This window comes from Perognathus longimembris, chromosome 14, assembly GCF_023159225.1.
Source record: "Perognathus longimembris pacificus isolate PPM17 chromosome 14, ASM2315922v1, whole genome shotgun sequence".
Classification (NCBI taxonomy): domain Eukaryota; kingdom Metazoa; phylum Chordata; class Mammalia; order Rodentia; family Heteromyidae; genus Perognathus; species Perognathus longimembris.
The window spans coordinates 46,916,393-46,932,580 of NC_063174.1; positions in this window are offsets into that span (position 1 = coordinate 46,916,393).

Here is a 16,188-nt window from a genome sequence, read left to right on the forward strand (position 1 = left end):
CAGCAACAACAACAGAGAAAAGTTAGTTTCATCTGAATCTTTCATTATATAAAATTCAGAAGAAGGTACCATTTCCCAGCATGGCTTCCAAACTTAGTATTTGCTTTAAAACCTATACTTATACATATGTACACACAAGTACATATAGTTATAATTTAGTCTCATTTTCAAAGCTCAGAGTCTTTACCTTTTGAAATTGCCCCCAGAAAGGGAATTGATAGCAATAATATTCCCCCCCACCCCAATGTGGAATCACATCTTATGTGAATAAAAATTTACCCTGTGTGATAGAAATGTCAAGCATGAGGACTCAGAAAGAGGCAATATTCTGGGCACTGTGGGGATGTCTCTAGCTAACATGTCAGGTACATCGCCTATTTCACTTGTGGCTGTCATGTTCCTGACTCTTCAGAGGGGACATTAAGGGAATGTTTTGGCCTGATGCTACTGATGGCTCTCTCTTATGTTGGTCTCCACTTCCTAGTAACAAGTTGAGTTTGTGTCAAACTCCCTGAGTTTAAAGAGGAAGGTAGGACAAATGCTTTTAGATTTGTTTGGTAGAGGAGGAAATGAAGGCTAGAGAGGTTGTGAGTGATCCAAAGTCCAAGTATGGACCTGTGACCTTTGTAATTGACATCTCTCCTGTCTTGTCTTCTTTCCTTTCCTCTCTTCTGGCATGAAACCCCTACCAAGTGAGCCCTTGTTGCAAGCACCAGGATTTACCTGTGTGTTCCTGCAACTTCACATTGAAAGTAGGGGTCTTGATTTAAGGGGGCTTATAAGAAAGAAGGACAAGAGGGGACAGACATAAATCAAAATGTGGCACCAAAGTTAACAGAGGTTATGATATAATTGTGTACAGAGAGAGTAATGAAAGATGACAGCATTTCATAAAGCAGTAAAATTCTAGCAAAGTCTGATCTAAGAGCAGGCACAGTTAGACCTAAAATTAGGCTTTTTGCAAAGTGCATTTCCATGAGAAACTATGCGGAAGGGATTCTGTGGCCAAATAATTTTGTATCATATGGCATGTACTATATTAGAAATGTATAACTCTTATTGAGAATTTTTTTTTAAAGAAGCTGGTTTAACTTGTATCATCCAGCCAAAGTATGGGATTATAGATCTTTAAATAAAAACTTGTGAGAAAAAAGTTGACAGTGCAATGTGAGATGTTGGAAACATCCACCTTGATCTACTACTGTGTGGAAGACCTCGGCATATGGCTGGGATTTGGTAGTAGGAAATGCAGGAAGTACAGGAAACCGACTCAACTCAGGGAACAACAAACTTTAAAGCAGACAAACCAAAACACCACACACACTGCTGCTGTCTTATATGAAACCCTGAGCCATTCTCAGAAAGGGCTTTCAGGTCCCAGGGGGAAACAGGAGAGAAGGAGAAAGAGGACATCCTGATTTTTATTCCTTCCATCTGGCAGGGTTGTTAAGTCTTAGGCAATCCTAAAATGGAACTCTAGCCGTTCATGAATGGAGAGAGAGGCTGATGGGGGGCAGGTGGTACAGAAAGCTTCACCAAAGACACAGACTAAGGGTTTTGGGTGAGGATGCCTCTTCTTTCAGACCACGCTCTTCAGTTCCTCTCCTCCGTGGAATGGCTCTGTCAGACAACAGCTGGGTATCTGTTACTTTTATTTTCTGGGATGACACAAGCAATGTTTTTTTTTTTTTTTAAATTGAGTATTTGTCTGTCTCCCACTTGTCAGCTCAATCAAAATCCTCGCTGTAAAGTGTTCTCTATTATAGCTAAAACACAACCAGAGTCTCTTGTCACTCTGTGATTCTGTGATTTTCTTCTAAGATTCCCCACACATTATATTTTTGTTCCACCAGGGAGGACTCTTGACTGTCTTTTGAGCTTGCAAAAGTACTTGGCACACATTAGGGCCTTAAAAATTTGAGTACAAGTTTTTTTTTTTTTTTAAAATTTAAAGACATGGACAACTTGGTGTGTCTCATTCTCTTTAGGTAAACAATAATACCAAGGTCAGGGCCAGCTAGGAAACAGGGCTGACCTTTAGCATGTAAAACCATGTGTTGTATGCACATCCTAAAATACCTTCTGGAAGGTTCATAATACTCCCCAGCAGTGGACACTCACTCTTGTGATCGCATCATGATTACGCGGATAAATAAACAGAAGGCCAGGGAAGTTTCTTTTGTCCTAGGTCACCCAGGCAGTAAGCACAGAGCTGGGATGTTCATGTGCTTTCTTTAGCCTGAGCCATAGCTTCATTGTCCTACAATCTGCCAGAGAATATTGAGCTCAGCATCAAGAGATTGGACTCTGTTGCCCTATCAGTAATCAGCATTGGATTATTGATGGCTAACATTTGCCTTTAGAGGAAATCATGGGTTAAAAAAAACTAATTTCTTTCTATTTACACGGCTACATTAGGGAGTTCCCCCCACCCCCTCAAGGCCCATGATTACATAATACATTTTCATCTATCATCATTCTTATTTTGCACTGGATCTGTTTGGATAGAGTGCACGATGCTGAAGACTTGAGAAGCATTTTATGAGGAACTCGTCTCACTAGATGGCGCTGTTGTTTCAGGTTTGATCTATGTTTTCTAGTTCTCAGAACTTCAGGGTCAGATTTTCTGTGTTCTGTCGCTGTCCCACTCTGCAGAGTTCTCCTTGTTGGTACAAAGGCAGTGAGGTGAGCAAATATATGTATACATTTTATTAGTATGGAGCCTAGATCCTAGTTTAAATTGGAGTACTACAGCAAAATATTATAGTTTTTGATGTCCTATCGTAAAGGTGGGCTGCACGGATGGACTGAAAACAAATGTCTTCTTGGGTATTCTGATACTGAAATAATGGTCGCTTAGGTCACAGGAAGTCTGTAGTTGCACCAATGATGACAGATGCTAGATACAGGAACATTCATTTGGAGAGCAACTACTAGGTATTGGATGTTGAAAGTTTTGTTATCATTACACTTGGTCATCATGACCTGTTCACCCTTGGAACTTAGTAAGGGAACACTAGCTCCTGCTCTCCATGGTTGTACCTCTCCTTGTAGATGGAGAGGTTTTGGAGCTAAGTTCATATTGATCCTGAGCCTCTAGTCTACTGGGACCCTGGAATTCCTGGCTGAAATCTCCCTGAATTAATGGCTTGCCTGAGTGAGTATCCTGGTTAAGACTGTCCTCTTGAAGTAAGAATGTGTGTTCTCAGGCCCAAAGGGGGACAGGGGTGTAGGACACATATAGAAGGAGTTTGGGCTGGGTTGGCCACGCACAGGTGCGTGAGTTTCAGGCAGATCCCGATAGAGCTATGGCTGGTAGAATCAAGGAGGCACTGGGCAGCTCTGCCAGGGCTGCCCTGTGGTAGTGAACAACTTGGAAGTCAGAGGACTCAAAATTCAAGCCTGGCTTTTCAGGCAGGTAGAAAAACAATATATATTTATTCAAAGGGGAGGAAAACAATTTCCTAAGTTTATTGGTTTGATGTCTAACTTTTGAAGGGCTTCTGTTTGTACTCTTGCCCCAGGCCCTGCAAATATTCAAGGAGGGCTTAGCTGAGAAAAATCCCATGGCTTGCGGGTCATCACTGCTGCCCCTAGATGCGCAGAAAGCTTATGTGTAGTGCTTCATTGTGCAGAGAGGCTCACCTTTTACATTTTAATATTTCTAAAATCAGGGTGCATTTTATAACCCAGACCTCTGCATCATGTATGAATGCAATCAGCACTGCTGCCTCTTTCTAGTTGTACACAGAATGTCTTAAGTTGATGACATCCTAGATTAAAAAAAATCCCAGTAGCTTGGCCAGTTCAGATGGTTAAGTTGAGGAGCTGGAATTCAAATACCTGCCAAGCTGACATGAATGCTCACCTTCCCCAGCTGCGGAGCACCTGTTTCTGTGGCTTCTCGCTTCTCCTTCCATTCTTCTCTATTATCGCTCAGCACTTTTGCATACTCAGGACTACACTAGGAAGCACATTCCCATAAGCTTGATTGGAAACATGTCCAGTTAAATTACTTCCTGTATTTCTTGACTCCTCAGCTCATTGTGAGCTCTTGGAAAACTCGCCATCGTTTTCCTAGACCTTTGCATACTGTACTCAGTGACAAGAGCAGAGATTGCCAAAGTCACACCTGGGTTTTATTTCTCTCCATAGCACAGTGGGGCAGGGAGTTTTCCTTGAGCCTTAGTTTCCTCATCTGTGAAATGAGTTTCATTTTACCTAGGTGAGATTTGTGAGACTTAAAAACAAAACACTTGTCAAGTGGTAAATTCTCATTGTGTTCTAGGACCCTTCTTTTGAGGGCTTTGACACAGTGACAATTCAAATAAAAGATTAATTTTTAAAAAATATTTACTTATTTATTGTGAAAGTGATTGTCAAAGTCACAGTTTCGTATGTAATGCAGTGAGTACATTTCTTGTTCAACTTGTTACCTCCTCCCTCATTCCCCCCCCACCTCCCCCTCCCCTTTTCCCTCTCCCCCCCATGAGTTGTACAGTTGGTGCACACTAAATGGTTTTGTAAAACACTAATTTTATAACACAATCTCAACATAGGTATTGCCCTGTCTGTATCCATATTGGATAAGTTTACTCCAACAGCCATAATTCAACAGATGTTTTCCTACTATCTATTATGTGGTAGACATTGTATAGGTCATTGGGACAGAGTGGCGAATAAGAAGATTCATTAGAAGTTTAGTCACATAATGGGAAGGAAAGAAAAGAGAAGCCCAGACCACAGATAGGAGGGTAATAGGGTGAGCTGGTCTGGGAAAGACTGGCAGAAAAAGATTGTGTTTGAATTGAGTTGTGAAGAATGAAAACAAAGCATGCATGTGGAATAAAGAAGCATTTTATTCCTTAGACTTGGGCCTTAGATTTATTTTTTTTAATATTGAAATGTCTACAAGTCTCACTAAACTCCCTGTGATTCACATTTGAGTGCGTTATGGATGGTGGCCTGTAACTTGGGAAAATATATTTCCTCTGCCTGCCTTTCTTTTTCCATCTCTTTTGAAAAAAAAAAGGCATAGGAAATATAGTTACTTTATCTCATGAATTCGGTCCCTCTGCTGAGTCACAGAGGCTCAAAATGGCTCATTCCACTGGGGCCAGGCAGTGTATTCCTTTTTCAACTTAAGTCTTTATCTATGTGTTTGGAGTCTCTGGTCAAGAGATTCATTGTTGTTGGTCATGGGGCTTGAACTCAGGGGCTGGGTACTGTTGCTGATCTCTTTTTGCTTCAGGCTAGTGCTCCAACTACTTTGAGCCACAGCTCCACTTCTAGTTTTCTGGTGGTTAATTGGGAGATAAGAGTCTCACAGACTTTCCTGCCTAGGATGGCTTTGAACTGTGATCCTTAGATCTCAGCTTCTTGAGTAGCTATGGTTACAAGTAGGAGCCACCAGTGGCCTGGCTTTTGTTTGTTTGTGCCTGTATTGGAGTTTGAATGCAAGGGCTTGATCCCTGACTTGGCTTTCTTGTTCATAGCCGGTGCTCTAGCACTTGAGCCAGGCTTTCCAGCCAGGTATTTTTCTGGTTAATTGGAGATGGAGTTCTGAAGACTTTTCTTCCCAAGCAGGCTCCAAATAATTCCTTCCAGGTCTCAGTCTCCTGGATAACTAGGATTACAGGCATAAGCCACCTGTGCCTGGTTTAGTAGAGATTCTTAATCTTGGCACTATCAATGTTTCATGTTAGATAAACCTTGGTCTTGATGAAGGTGGTGTGTGTGTGTGTGTGTGTGTGTGTGTGTGTGTGTGTGTGTGTGTGTAGAGGATGCCCTGTGCATTCTAGGATGACTAGCAATATCTCAAGATTACCCACTACAGACCAGTAGCAGCCTCTCCTTCCTTCTCCTGAAGGAAACATCTACAGTTCTTGCCAAAATCTTATGGGAAGTAAAATCAACCCCAACCGAGGTCTGCCACATGCAGCCTTTGATTGGGACCGGGAGAGTAACCTTCATTGATCTGACTGCTGCAACTGGGACCTAGGAACTCTAACTTGAGCATTTCCAGGAAGAATGTGAGACCACCAAGGTGATTGGATTGCATTCCTAATGAGTCGGGCTGCCAACATCTGTTTGTGGTAATTGAGGACAGCTGTGACGCTGGCGTGGCTGAAACCTCCATAACCTTCTCTTGCCCCTTCAGGTATTGGAATTGGCCCCAGCCATCCTGTCCCATCAACCTCTCCCAGGAAGAAGCTGGCAAGGTCAATACATTTTCTAAGAGTGACATCAATCCAGATAGCATCCTAGATTTGACACTGCTGCATTGGGTGGGACACACAACAGTATTTTTTTTTATTTGAATCAAGAGCCTCACAGACAGCTAAGTAGAAGAGAACTGTGTATGGTATAAAAAAGAATCAAACACAACTAGCAATAGTAACAATAACACTAACAACTCCTGAGCAAGATCCTAGAACAAGAGCTTTACCTATATGATTTACTTTATTCCTTACAACAATGTTCAGATGTAGGTTTTCAAGTAACTATGTTATGTACCTGTTACAGCTTAGACACAGATGGTAAATGATAGGATTAGGATTTATACCTAAGCAGCTGATTACAGAACTTTCATTATGTTCATATAATGTGGACTCAATGTTTTAGATCATCTTTTAATTCTATTAAATTATGCATGCATGTGTATGTATATGATATAAAAACATACTGGGATATTAACAATCAGTCTTTGGTGACAGCCATTTGGGGTTATCTTATAGAAAGGGCTTCTTTATACTTTTCTGTATTTCCTAAATTATTTATTTTATATATTTCTATCTAATTTACTTTCTATATTATTTATTGGGGGTTGTATAGAATTTGTTGAACTGTGTGTGTTTGCATGTGTGTGGGCTGTATGGTAGAGGATCAGTGAATTAGACAGAAGCTGTGTCCTTCCTGATTCTGGGGCTCTAATATGGGGACAGAGGTGACAAGCTGACCACCTGGGAGCTGATCTCTGTCTTGGATGTGTCAATCACTTCCATCTCATTGAAGTCATACAGACTGACAGCACGACTTTCCCAAGGGCATTGTAGACATTTGGTTGAGGTCTCGAATTTCTCTGGATCAACTTCCTTAAAATAAAAGAAGAAAGAAAGGAGGAAATCTGACTTGTTATGGTGAGACCATTTTCTCTGAGGGCAGCTGGTAGCAATCTGTGTTCAGCTGGCATGACAGCACGCCACCTCAAGAGAAGATACACTGATGGTTAGATTGCAGGCTTTGGTCAGGTGAGGACAGTAGAGACATGCCCTTGGGTAGGTTTGTGAGGGGAGTCGGGGGAATCTGTTGGCTTCCTGAGTCACAGCTGCTGCAGTAGGAGCTCCCATGGACAGGGCAAAGTGAGAGTTTAGCTTGTCTGGAGGAGTTTGGACAAGTGTGTGGAACCAATCAGAACACGCCTACACAGATTATCCTTTGCATGCTGCCACTGCCAGTGTGTATGCATGTAGCATCCTAGCCTGAGGTGTTTATACCATCACATTATTTTTCTTTTCCTGGAATGTACCTGTATGTAGATGACTAGAGATAGTTTATAGAGTTTGCTTTTCACAGAAGGGAAAATACAGGGAAGATGGGTTCTGCATAATCTCATCCTCCTACTTTTGGCTCAAACTTAATCCTCTCTCTCCAGTACACCTATCTCTGTTCTTCAAAGGAAGGGAAGGAAGGAAGATGTCTTTTTTTTTTTTCTCATGAAAAGAGGACTTCCCAGAAAGGAAAGAAGCTGCTGGGAGGCAATAATATTTTTTAAAGATATATTATTCCCATTAACATAAAATCCCAACAGAACCTCAGGCGGCTCCAGGTGTATGAAGTAACACTGTGCCTTTAAACTCAGGCAACCTATTTTGTTCCTTTCTGTTGCTGGCTAATTAGAACCACTGGGGCCTCAAGCTCTTTTCTTGGTAATTTCCTTGGATTTCCAAGTGAGTTTCTGCCCTTGATCTTCTCTAATTTTTCCCACGCAGAGCTCTAGGCATCCACGTGTTCAAGGCTCCATCTTTCTTCTCTTGTCGTAATGTGTAACGTTGAGCTTGGAAACATTTAGCTCTTCAGTTTCCCCTAGAATATTGATGTTGATAAGGTAATTGCTCTACTGGGGCATAATATGAAGCAAGTTTTTTTTTCTTTTTGGTTGAAAAACTTTTGACCATGCTATGACAAAAGTCTTTACTTTTTTTCCCCTCAAATCCTGAGGATAGAATCTGTAGTTTCCCATGTACATTTTAGATGTCAAAATTTGACTTCTGCTTTTAGTCTTTAAGTGAATTTAGATTTTTATCCCCAGCACCATTCTCTGCCCTCACTTGGGATGGATGTGTTCCATTGCTTGAAGTCTAAGGCACTTTAGCCTGTTCATCTACTTTCTGTACACAGTATTTTGATATGTTTGAGTGTGGATGGGAAAATATTTCATTAAAAAAGCAACTCTTCCTTCTTTCTGTGGGGGATTAACTTTGTTTGGGTGCTGGTAGATGTAGGTTCACCATATAGTAACCAACTGCGTAACACAGTGGGGAGGTGAGCCTGGTTACTTTGGAGCTTACTGTGTATGGATGTACTTTTGGTAACTTTCATGGCTGGGGAATTTAGTGATCAATAGGCTTCTTCTGTCAGTCCTCTCTATCTTAAGAGAGGGCTGTCATGTCCTTTATGAGATCTTTGCTGTAGGATGTTATGGCAAGGGGCTCCATTTTTTTTTTCTCTTAAGTACCTTTCTTCTCCTGTTGACACAGCCTCTCTGGAAAGCTTCCTATATTGAAGTGAGCACAAATGACCACTTCACTGATCATCACGCTCTTCTAATACTTCTCTTCCATAACGGCCGATGATCTGAGAGCTATGGCTCTGAAAGCTCTGTTTAGGGAGTAAGATGCCTGTACCCTTTTCTGGTTGACACTTGTCATCCCCTTGAGCTCCTCTTCATTTTCTTGGATATGGAGATGTAGTATCTCTTCCTGACTCTGTGTTCCCTGATGAGGGATGACCATGATGACTTTCTTCCCTCATATCTGTTCACTGCAGGGCTCTGAATTAGGAGCTAGAAAGGGACAGAGATTGGTGGTGGTAGAAGGTAGAAGAATGATTGAAGTTAGTAGTCTCTGAGACAGGTAGCCTGATCCCGGTGTTGGTAGCTTTGCCGACCATATGTAGTTTCTAGAACTTCTTTGTCTTCTTTGGAATTTTTTTTCTAAAACAAGTTTGGGGTGTACACAAAAATTTCTACTCCCAACAATCTTACTTAATCTCAAACTTCCTGAATGCTCCTTGAATGCCAGCTACTGCAGTCCTCACAGACACATTCGTGTAACTTAATAGCAGCCTTACAAAGAAGAAACTGTAATCATCAGCTGTTTGTAGATGTGCACTGACCCTGTATAAACTGCCCGGAGTTATGCAGCTAGGAATCTCTAATTTGAATCTCAGTGTTGGATCCCAGAAACTCTGAATGGAGAATTCATCTTAAATTCCTCTTTGTCTGTGTCTGCCCATGGCCTCCACCTTCATGCTTCTAGCAACTCTGGATACATGTCCTTTTCAAGTCCGCAGTACTTAGCTGTTTTCTTGTTCATTGTGAAATCATTCTTCCTAGCTGACTGGTCTCCTTAAAGAAGTGGTTTAAATATAGGCTTAAAGCAATAAGTCAATAAGCCCAGGCAAATGAAGGCTAGGGAAAGCCAGGCAGAACATTGAGGTTGGAGGTATTTTCTGTTTCAAAGCATTCCATGTCCTAGGAAAAGATTGGCAGGGAGGAAAACAGATTGAAAAGGGAGAGCACACTCGCCTCAAAAAAGTTTAGGGAAACTCCTGTACCCCTGTTGCAATCACTGATTTTTATTGGATTGGCATGAATGAGAATCACATCCATGAGTGGTGCCAAACTTTTATACAAGGTACCAGAGTGAGAAAGTCATGGATATCAAGCTAACTTCCTTGGATTCAATTTGATAACCCCTCCATTTTACTAATGGAATAAGCTGGAAGAATTTAGATATTGCAATAAATCTACAAGTTTCTTATTTATAAAACAGAGAAGATTCTCCTTATTTCATAGAGTATGGAGAGGTACAAATAGAATATTAGGAAGGTACATTGCATATTGATACAGTGATATATATGAGCAATAACTATTATTATCTAGAATAGTGCTTTTAATGATTTGGATAATTGAACAATGAATTAAACACTATTTTTAATTGAGGACATAGTGTGAAAGGCACATTCAAGTGTGTTTGATGATATGGATAAGGTTGAATTATGGCTTTCAAAGATTTTTCAATCTTGTATTCGAACTAAAACATATTAATCAATAACCAATAATTCACCAATAATGATAGGAATTTCATGTTATGGAATTCAAAAGAGAGGAATCAGTATTGGCAGGGGTGATAATCATGGAAAATTTTATAAGAAAAACCCAATCTTTTTGTAGACATAGAGAAATGGTTCAGATTCAATTTGTAAGAAATTCTATGTAAAAGATACTGGACAAACCAGGTACCAATGGTTCACATCGATAATCCTAGCTACTCAGGATCTGAAATCTGGGGATTGTGGTTTGAAGATAGTTCAGGCAGAAAAGTCCACAGGACTTTTATCTCCACTTTTGCCACCAAAAAGCCAGAAGTGAAGCTAGGGCCCACATGCTAGAGCACTACCCTGGAGTAAAAAAAGCTCAGGGACAGTCCAGGACCTGGGTTGAAGCCCCAAGATTGGCAAGAAAAACAAACAAACAAACAGATGTCATTGAATTGTTTTAATAGAGTCTTATAGATGAGTAGCAGGGAATAGGGTCTAAAGTGCTGGCTTGTGACCAGAATATGGATGCTGCTGGATGTAATTCTAGATAGGTTTTACACATTGAAATGCTATGGTCAGCGATGTCCGTTTGGAAGGTGAGTGGCCCATGCACAGTGTGCAGGATGAACCAGTGTCTGATGTGGACTTGCTCTCATGAGACCATAATCATGATTCAGTTGCAGTCATAGAGTTCAAATAATGAATGACACATTAATGAACATATTTCTCTAGTACTACATTTGATTTAATTTATTCATTAAGTTCTCCACAAATACTACTTGCAATCAGTGGTTGCTATATGTCAAGCAAAATGCTGGAGATAGGGTAAAATTACATAATGCCCTTGCTCTCAAGATTATTCTGTATTAGAAAGTGATGAGAAAGCTTTTCTGCTCTGCTTTAAAAAGAGACAGAATTCGGGATGAAGGGTAGTTTAGGCTGGAGGAGTAGACCCATTGGGAGTGTGTTTAGAATTATATGAAGTTCATTTGTCTGGTCTTCCAGAAAGGTTAAGTAAATGGTCATTGGTAAGATTAGAATTTGTCTGGTTATATTTGGTTTTTATCCTGTAAGGAATGAATTGCCAGCAAGTTCCTTCTAGAGAACCAGTAATAACTGAAAAATTGACTTTTTTGGGGAAGGTGCTCTGGTGACAATGTGGAAGGAAGTTTGGAGTCAGGAATTGAGAATATGCCTGGAATTCAGAGAGGATCAGTTTGGAGAGTACAGTAATTTTCCAGGAGGAAGGCAAAGTGACTTTGAGGTAAGTGGGATGGGAGGGGAAGGAAAGGGAGGGTCTGAAAGAAGTTGAGACCTGGGTACTCTTTTGAAAACAGAGTGTGAAAGAAGAGTGCGTGCTGTGGATTTATGGTTTAGAGCTGATGGGTGGCCAAATGATGTAATCCAAGTTCCTCAGTCTAGTTTACCTCTGGCCCAGATAACCTGGTTCAATCTTGCAATTGGTTAGTATTAAACAAAGGATCCTAACTTCAATGTTCTATAGAAACAAATTTCTTCCATCTGACATAAGAGGACTATGTATTCATGGTCGGCTATGCTCTGTGCAATACTCCTAGCTAGTTCCTCTCTTGTTCATCGTACTGTGGATACTCATGGGTGTAGACAGTTCAACTTCCTGGAACACCAGCAGGGAAACAGCTAGAGGTCAAGTATCCTTTGTGGGGCTCACATGGTTCTTCAATTTCACCATACCAAATATACCTTTAAAGTACTTTTTTTTTTTTTTTTTTTTTTTTTAGCACTTGCTGAGTTTGGACATTTCTGTTTAAAATGACTGGTGGTCTGGGAAGGGGTACTGATGGGGCAGTCAAGTTGGTTAACAATCTGATGTTAGAACAATAGTGGACAGTCTGGGTGTGATTGGTATAGAAACTCAGCAGGGAAAACAGAAGGGAAGTAAAGCAGAGATTAAAAGGTGAAGTTATAACAGGTTCAAGGACGTCTCAGATTGTCCAGACTGTGTGTTGCAAAGGACACCTTGCACCATCACTTGATATAGTAGTTCCTTTTCTGATTTCTCACTACAATCTTTCTGTGTCCCAAGAAATTCCCTGCAAGAGGGGCAAAAGAGAGAAAGTCATTCAGTGTCAAGGATAAAATATCCATGGGATATAATTTTAGGCTATTATTGGTTGGAATTTTGACTATTACTGATAGTTCTTCTTTAGAAAAAGGAGGCAATTGCAATAATCCTTAGAAATACCATTGCATATCTCTTTCCTCTAATTTTTCTTCAATGGAGATTAAATTTTGACATGCTTGAACTTTGACCTCTACATAGCCAGGACTTCTAAAAAGAGATTCATGTTGTGAATGACAAGAATAATAGGGTCCAGGGGAAAGTCCTGTCTGTACATTCTTTATGATGAAGTAGGAATGAGAAATTTACTCATTTGTTTAATTTGTTCATTTGTGCTTTTGAATATTAGCCTAGGGATGGGAATGTGGCTTAGTGGTACACTGCTTGCATAGCGTGCACGAAGCCCTGGGCTCCTCAGTATCACAGAAACAGAAAAAGCTGGAAGTGGCACTGTGGCTCAAGTGGTAGAGTGCTAGCCTTGCACAAAAGAAGCTCAGGGACAGTGCCCAGGCCCCGAGTTCAAGCCCCAGGACTGGAAAAAGTCTAGAAAATTCCTAGAGCAGTGCCTTGTCTATTTTGTTGTTAGTGTATTCTAATGAGTGAACATTGTTGTGTACATAAAGGTTCTCCATAAATATTCGTCGAATGAATGAATGAACTCAGTCTATAACTAAGTCTAAAGAAACCAAGTAATATCTAGAGAGTTGCCATATTCAAAGGGGTTGGAGATAGAGTTATGCCTGAGTAAAGCTTGAGGAATCTGGGATCAGGGAAAGAGGTCAGATCATATGCAAATGAGCAGGGATAGCCAATCACAGAAAGGAGGTGTGGTTACATGGAGGCAGCTCCAAGATTTCACCTTTGCTCTTTTTTTTCTTCTTTATTTTTATTAAATTTTATTGTAAAGGGGATGTGCAGAGGGGTTACAGTTACATAAGGAATTTAATAAGTGCATTTCTTTTTGAAGTATTACCCCCTCCCTCATTTTTTCCCACTTCCTCCTCTTCCCCCAAGTTGTAAAGTTCATTTCCAACATAGTTTCTAGTATTACTGTTGAATTGCTTCACTCTTTGTCCTGACCTTCATACATGACCTTCTCAGAGAAACTCTTTTTATTCATTGTAAATCTTCCAGAGAAAAATAGCTGTCTAGCTCCTCCTCCTCCTCCTCCTCTTCCATGTCTTGTTTAAGAATAAAGATCCCTGCCCCTGATGATTTCTTTTATGAAACATATATGAGGGTAAATATTTATGAAGCACCAACCCAGACTTTATGCTAGGCTTTCCCTAGGTATCTTATGTGTTTCCACATCATTTTCAATGCCCGTGCCATTTATTAAGCACTTAAAATCTTTCTGGTACTGTCCAAAGTGCTTTATCTATTCCAATCTTTTATGGTTCTTCAGAGTCTTGTAGACTAGAAATTCTTATCTATTGATGATAATTAGAAATTATTATTGATTGATGAGGACTTTGAGGTCTAGAGAAGTAAAATAACTTGTCCATGATCACACTAGGAACAGGTAGTGATGGGAGAAGTAGAACACTGATTTGTTTTATATCTTAGTCGATGGGAATAACATTGGAAAGATTGAAAGAGGGAGTAGGGTCCAGATGCCCAGACCTCTCTATAACCACGTTTCTCTTCATCAATATATTGGCCTCTCACAGATAACTAAGTCCAGCTTTTCACCTAGACTCTTGGGCAGGCAGTGATTTCCTAATGATCTGTGTTGCATTTTATGTTTCACTTTTTTGTGCCCCTAAGTTGTAACTTCCCAAAGAGAAAGTGGTTTAAATAATTGTTTTACTTAATTAGATCTTCAGATTTGGTGGTGCTTAGCTTCATTGGCAGACTTGCTTTCGTAGCACAAAAGTAGCTTAATGTCAGCTTGACAACTTGATAAGTCTAGTGTCAAATTTTATAATAGTAAAGAAAACTTCTGAATTCAAGATTCAGGTCAGTACTTTGTTTTGGGAAGCAAGACAGGATGATTTCATAGTGAAGCCTCACAGTTCTTATTCGGGAAGCATAGGATACTTAGTGCTTTAGTTAAGTATGCAACAAGATAGAAAAATAAACAGCTGGATACTAAGGCAGAGCTGTGCTGGCTGAAGTTCAAGATTTACTTCTTGCCCAGCACATGGATACCCCTGGGTGACTTCATGTCACAACCTGATGTGAATACTTTTTCTGATGGAGTAGAGTTTGATGTTGGTCAAGTTTCCTTTGGGCTAACAGTGTTCTGATTCAAGTGGAAGCTACATGTTTCTACTGTCAGTCCCAGGTCTCTTCCAAGGCATTAGGCACCTGGCTCAGCTTTTCCAAGCATATCTGGGAAGTATATATGATGGTTTAATACTCTTGAGGATGACCACCAGTAATGAAGGGAGAAGATCCAATGGATAAAGTTGGTGGCCTGTCTTTAAGGCAAGCAATTCTAAGAGGCCATCTGCCTGGTTCCTAAAATGACTCAGTGGGTTTAAGAAGTGGTGACAATAATGAATTTTTACAGAGTTTTAAATTCTGTTCCTGTATGATTCCTCTGTTCAGATTTCTGTTTCCTGAGATTATCTCTGAAATAAACTACTTATTCTACATTCTTGCCCCAAGCTTTGCTCTGGGAGAATCCCAAGCAAGATGCTTACATACATTAGAAGTAGAATTTTTTTTAGTGTTATTCTCACTAAACTGACACAAGCTCAATATGCAAACAACAATGATAAATATTAATTTATGGAGATGACTGTACTATTAAGTGGACCAGAATACTCATGGCTGCTGGAGAGAGCATGACCTTTGGTTATGGACACTCAGCAAAGAAGTAGCATTCCTGTTCTTTGACTCTTCTTTTCCTAACATCCATGCAATAATTTCTACTCTGTTAACACATTATTTTCTTAGTTGTGTTTAGTCTTCAGTTTACTTTTACGTGGAAGCAAAGCTCAATTTAATTTTTTTTTCTCAAATTTTTATTATCAAACTGACGTACAGAGAGGTTACAGTATCATACGTTGGGCATTGGATCAATTTAATTTTTAAAATACATTTGTTTAAGCATAGGATATATTACTTGCATCCTGTTTATAGTTCTCAAATTAGTGAACTCTTTTGTACAATGACAAGTTATGTACCTCAATAGTCTTTTGTTGAGACTTGCAGTATGAAAAATATGGAAAAAAGGAGGAATTGAAAGGAAAATGATATTTCCCATTAGAAAGACCATTGTCTTTTCTGTTTAAAGATCAGCACTGTAAGTAATATCCACAATGATAAGTTGACAACCACTGAACTCATTTCAATATACTCTCTGCGTAACATCTTATAGTTATATTTCCAGACAGTGACAGTAAAATTTTACAGGGCAAAGAATCAAGCTACGGTTTTCAATTATTTCGGCAATGCCATGTATTATTTGTATGTCTTGGGATCTTCATTTTGCAGAAAAAAGCCATTGCTGACATCGTTGAGAGTTCCAGTGCCTCCATGTATACAGTTCCAATGCTTACTCTAATTTTTTAAAATTTCACAAACAGGAGAGAAATTAGTGTTTGTCCTTCCTTGAATTTAAACATGGCCATGTGCTTCGTTTTGCCCAAAGAAACATAATCATGGGTTACTTCCAGGCAAAAGCTCTTCCTATAGACCAAATTTTAATCCACATTCATATGTTGGAGCTCTACACTGCCATTGGAGATTTGGTCTTCAGTGAAGGTTAGATGATGTCGGATGGTGCATCTGATGCCAAATAGGACTATGGCCTT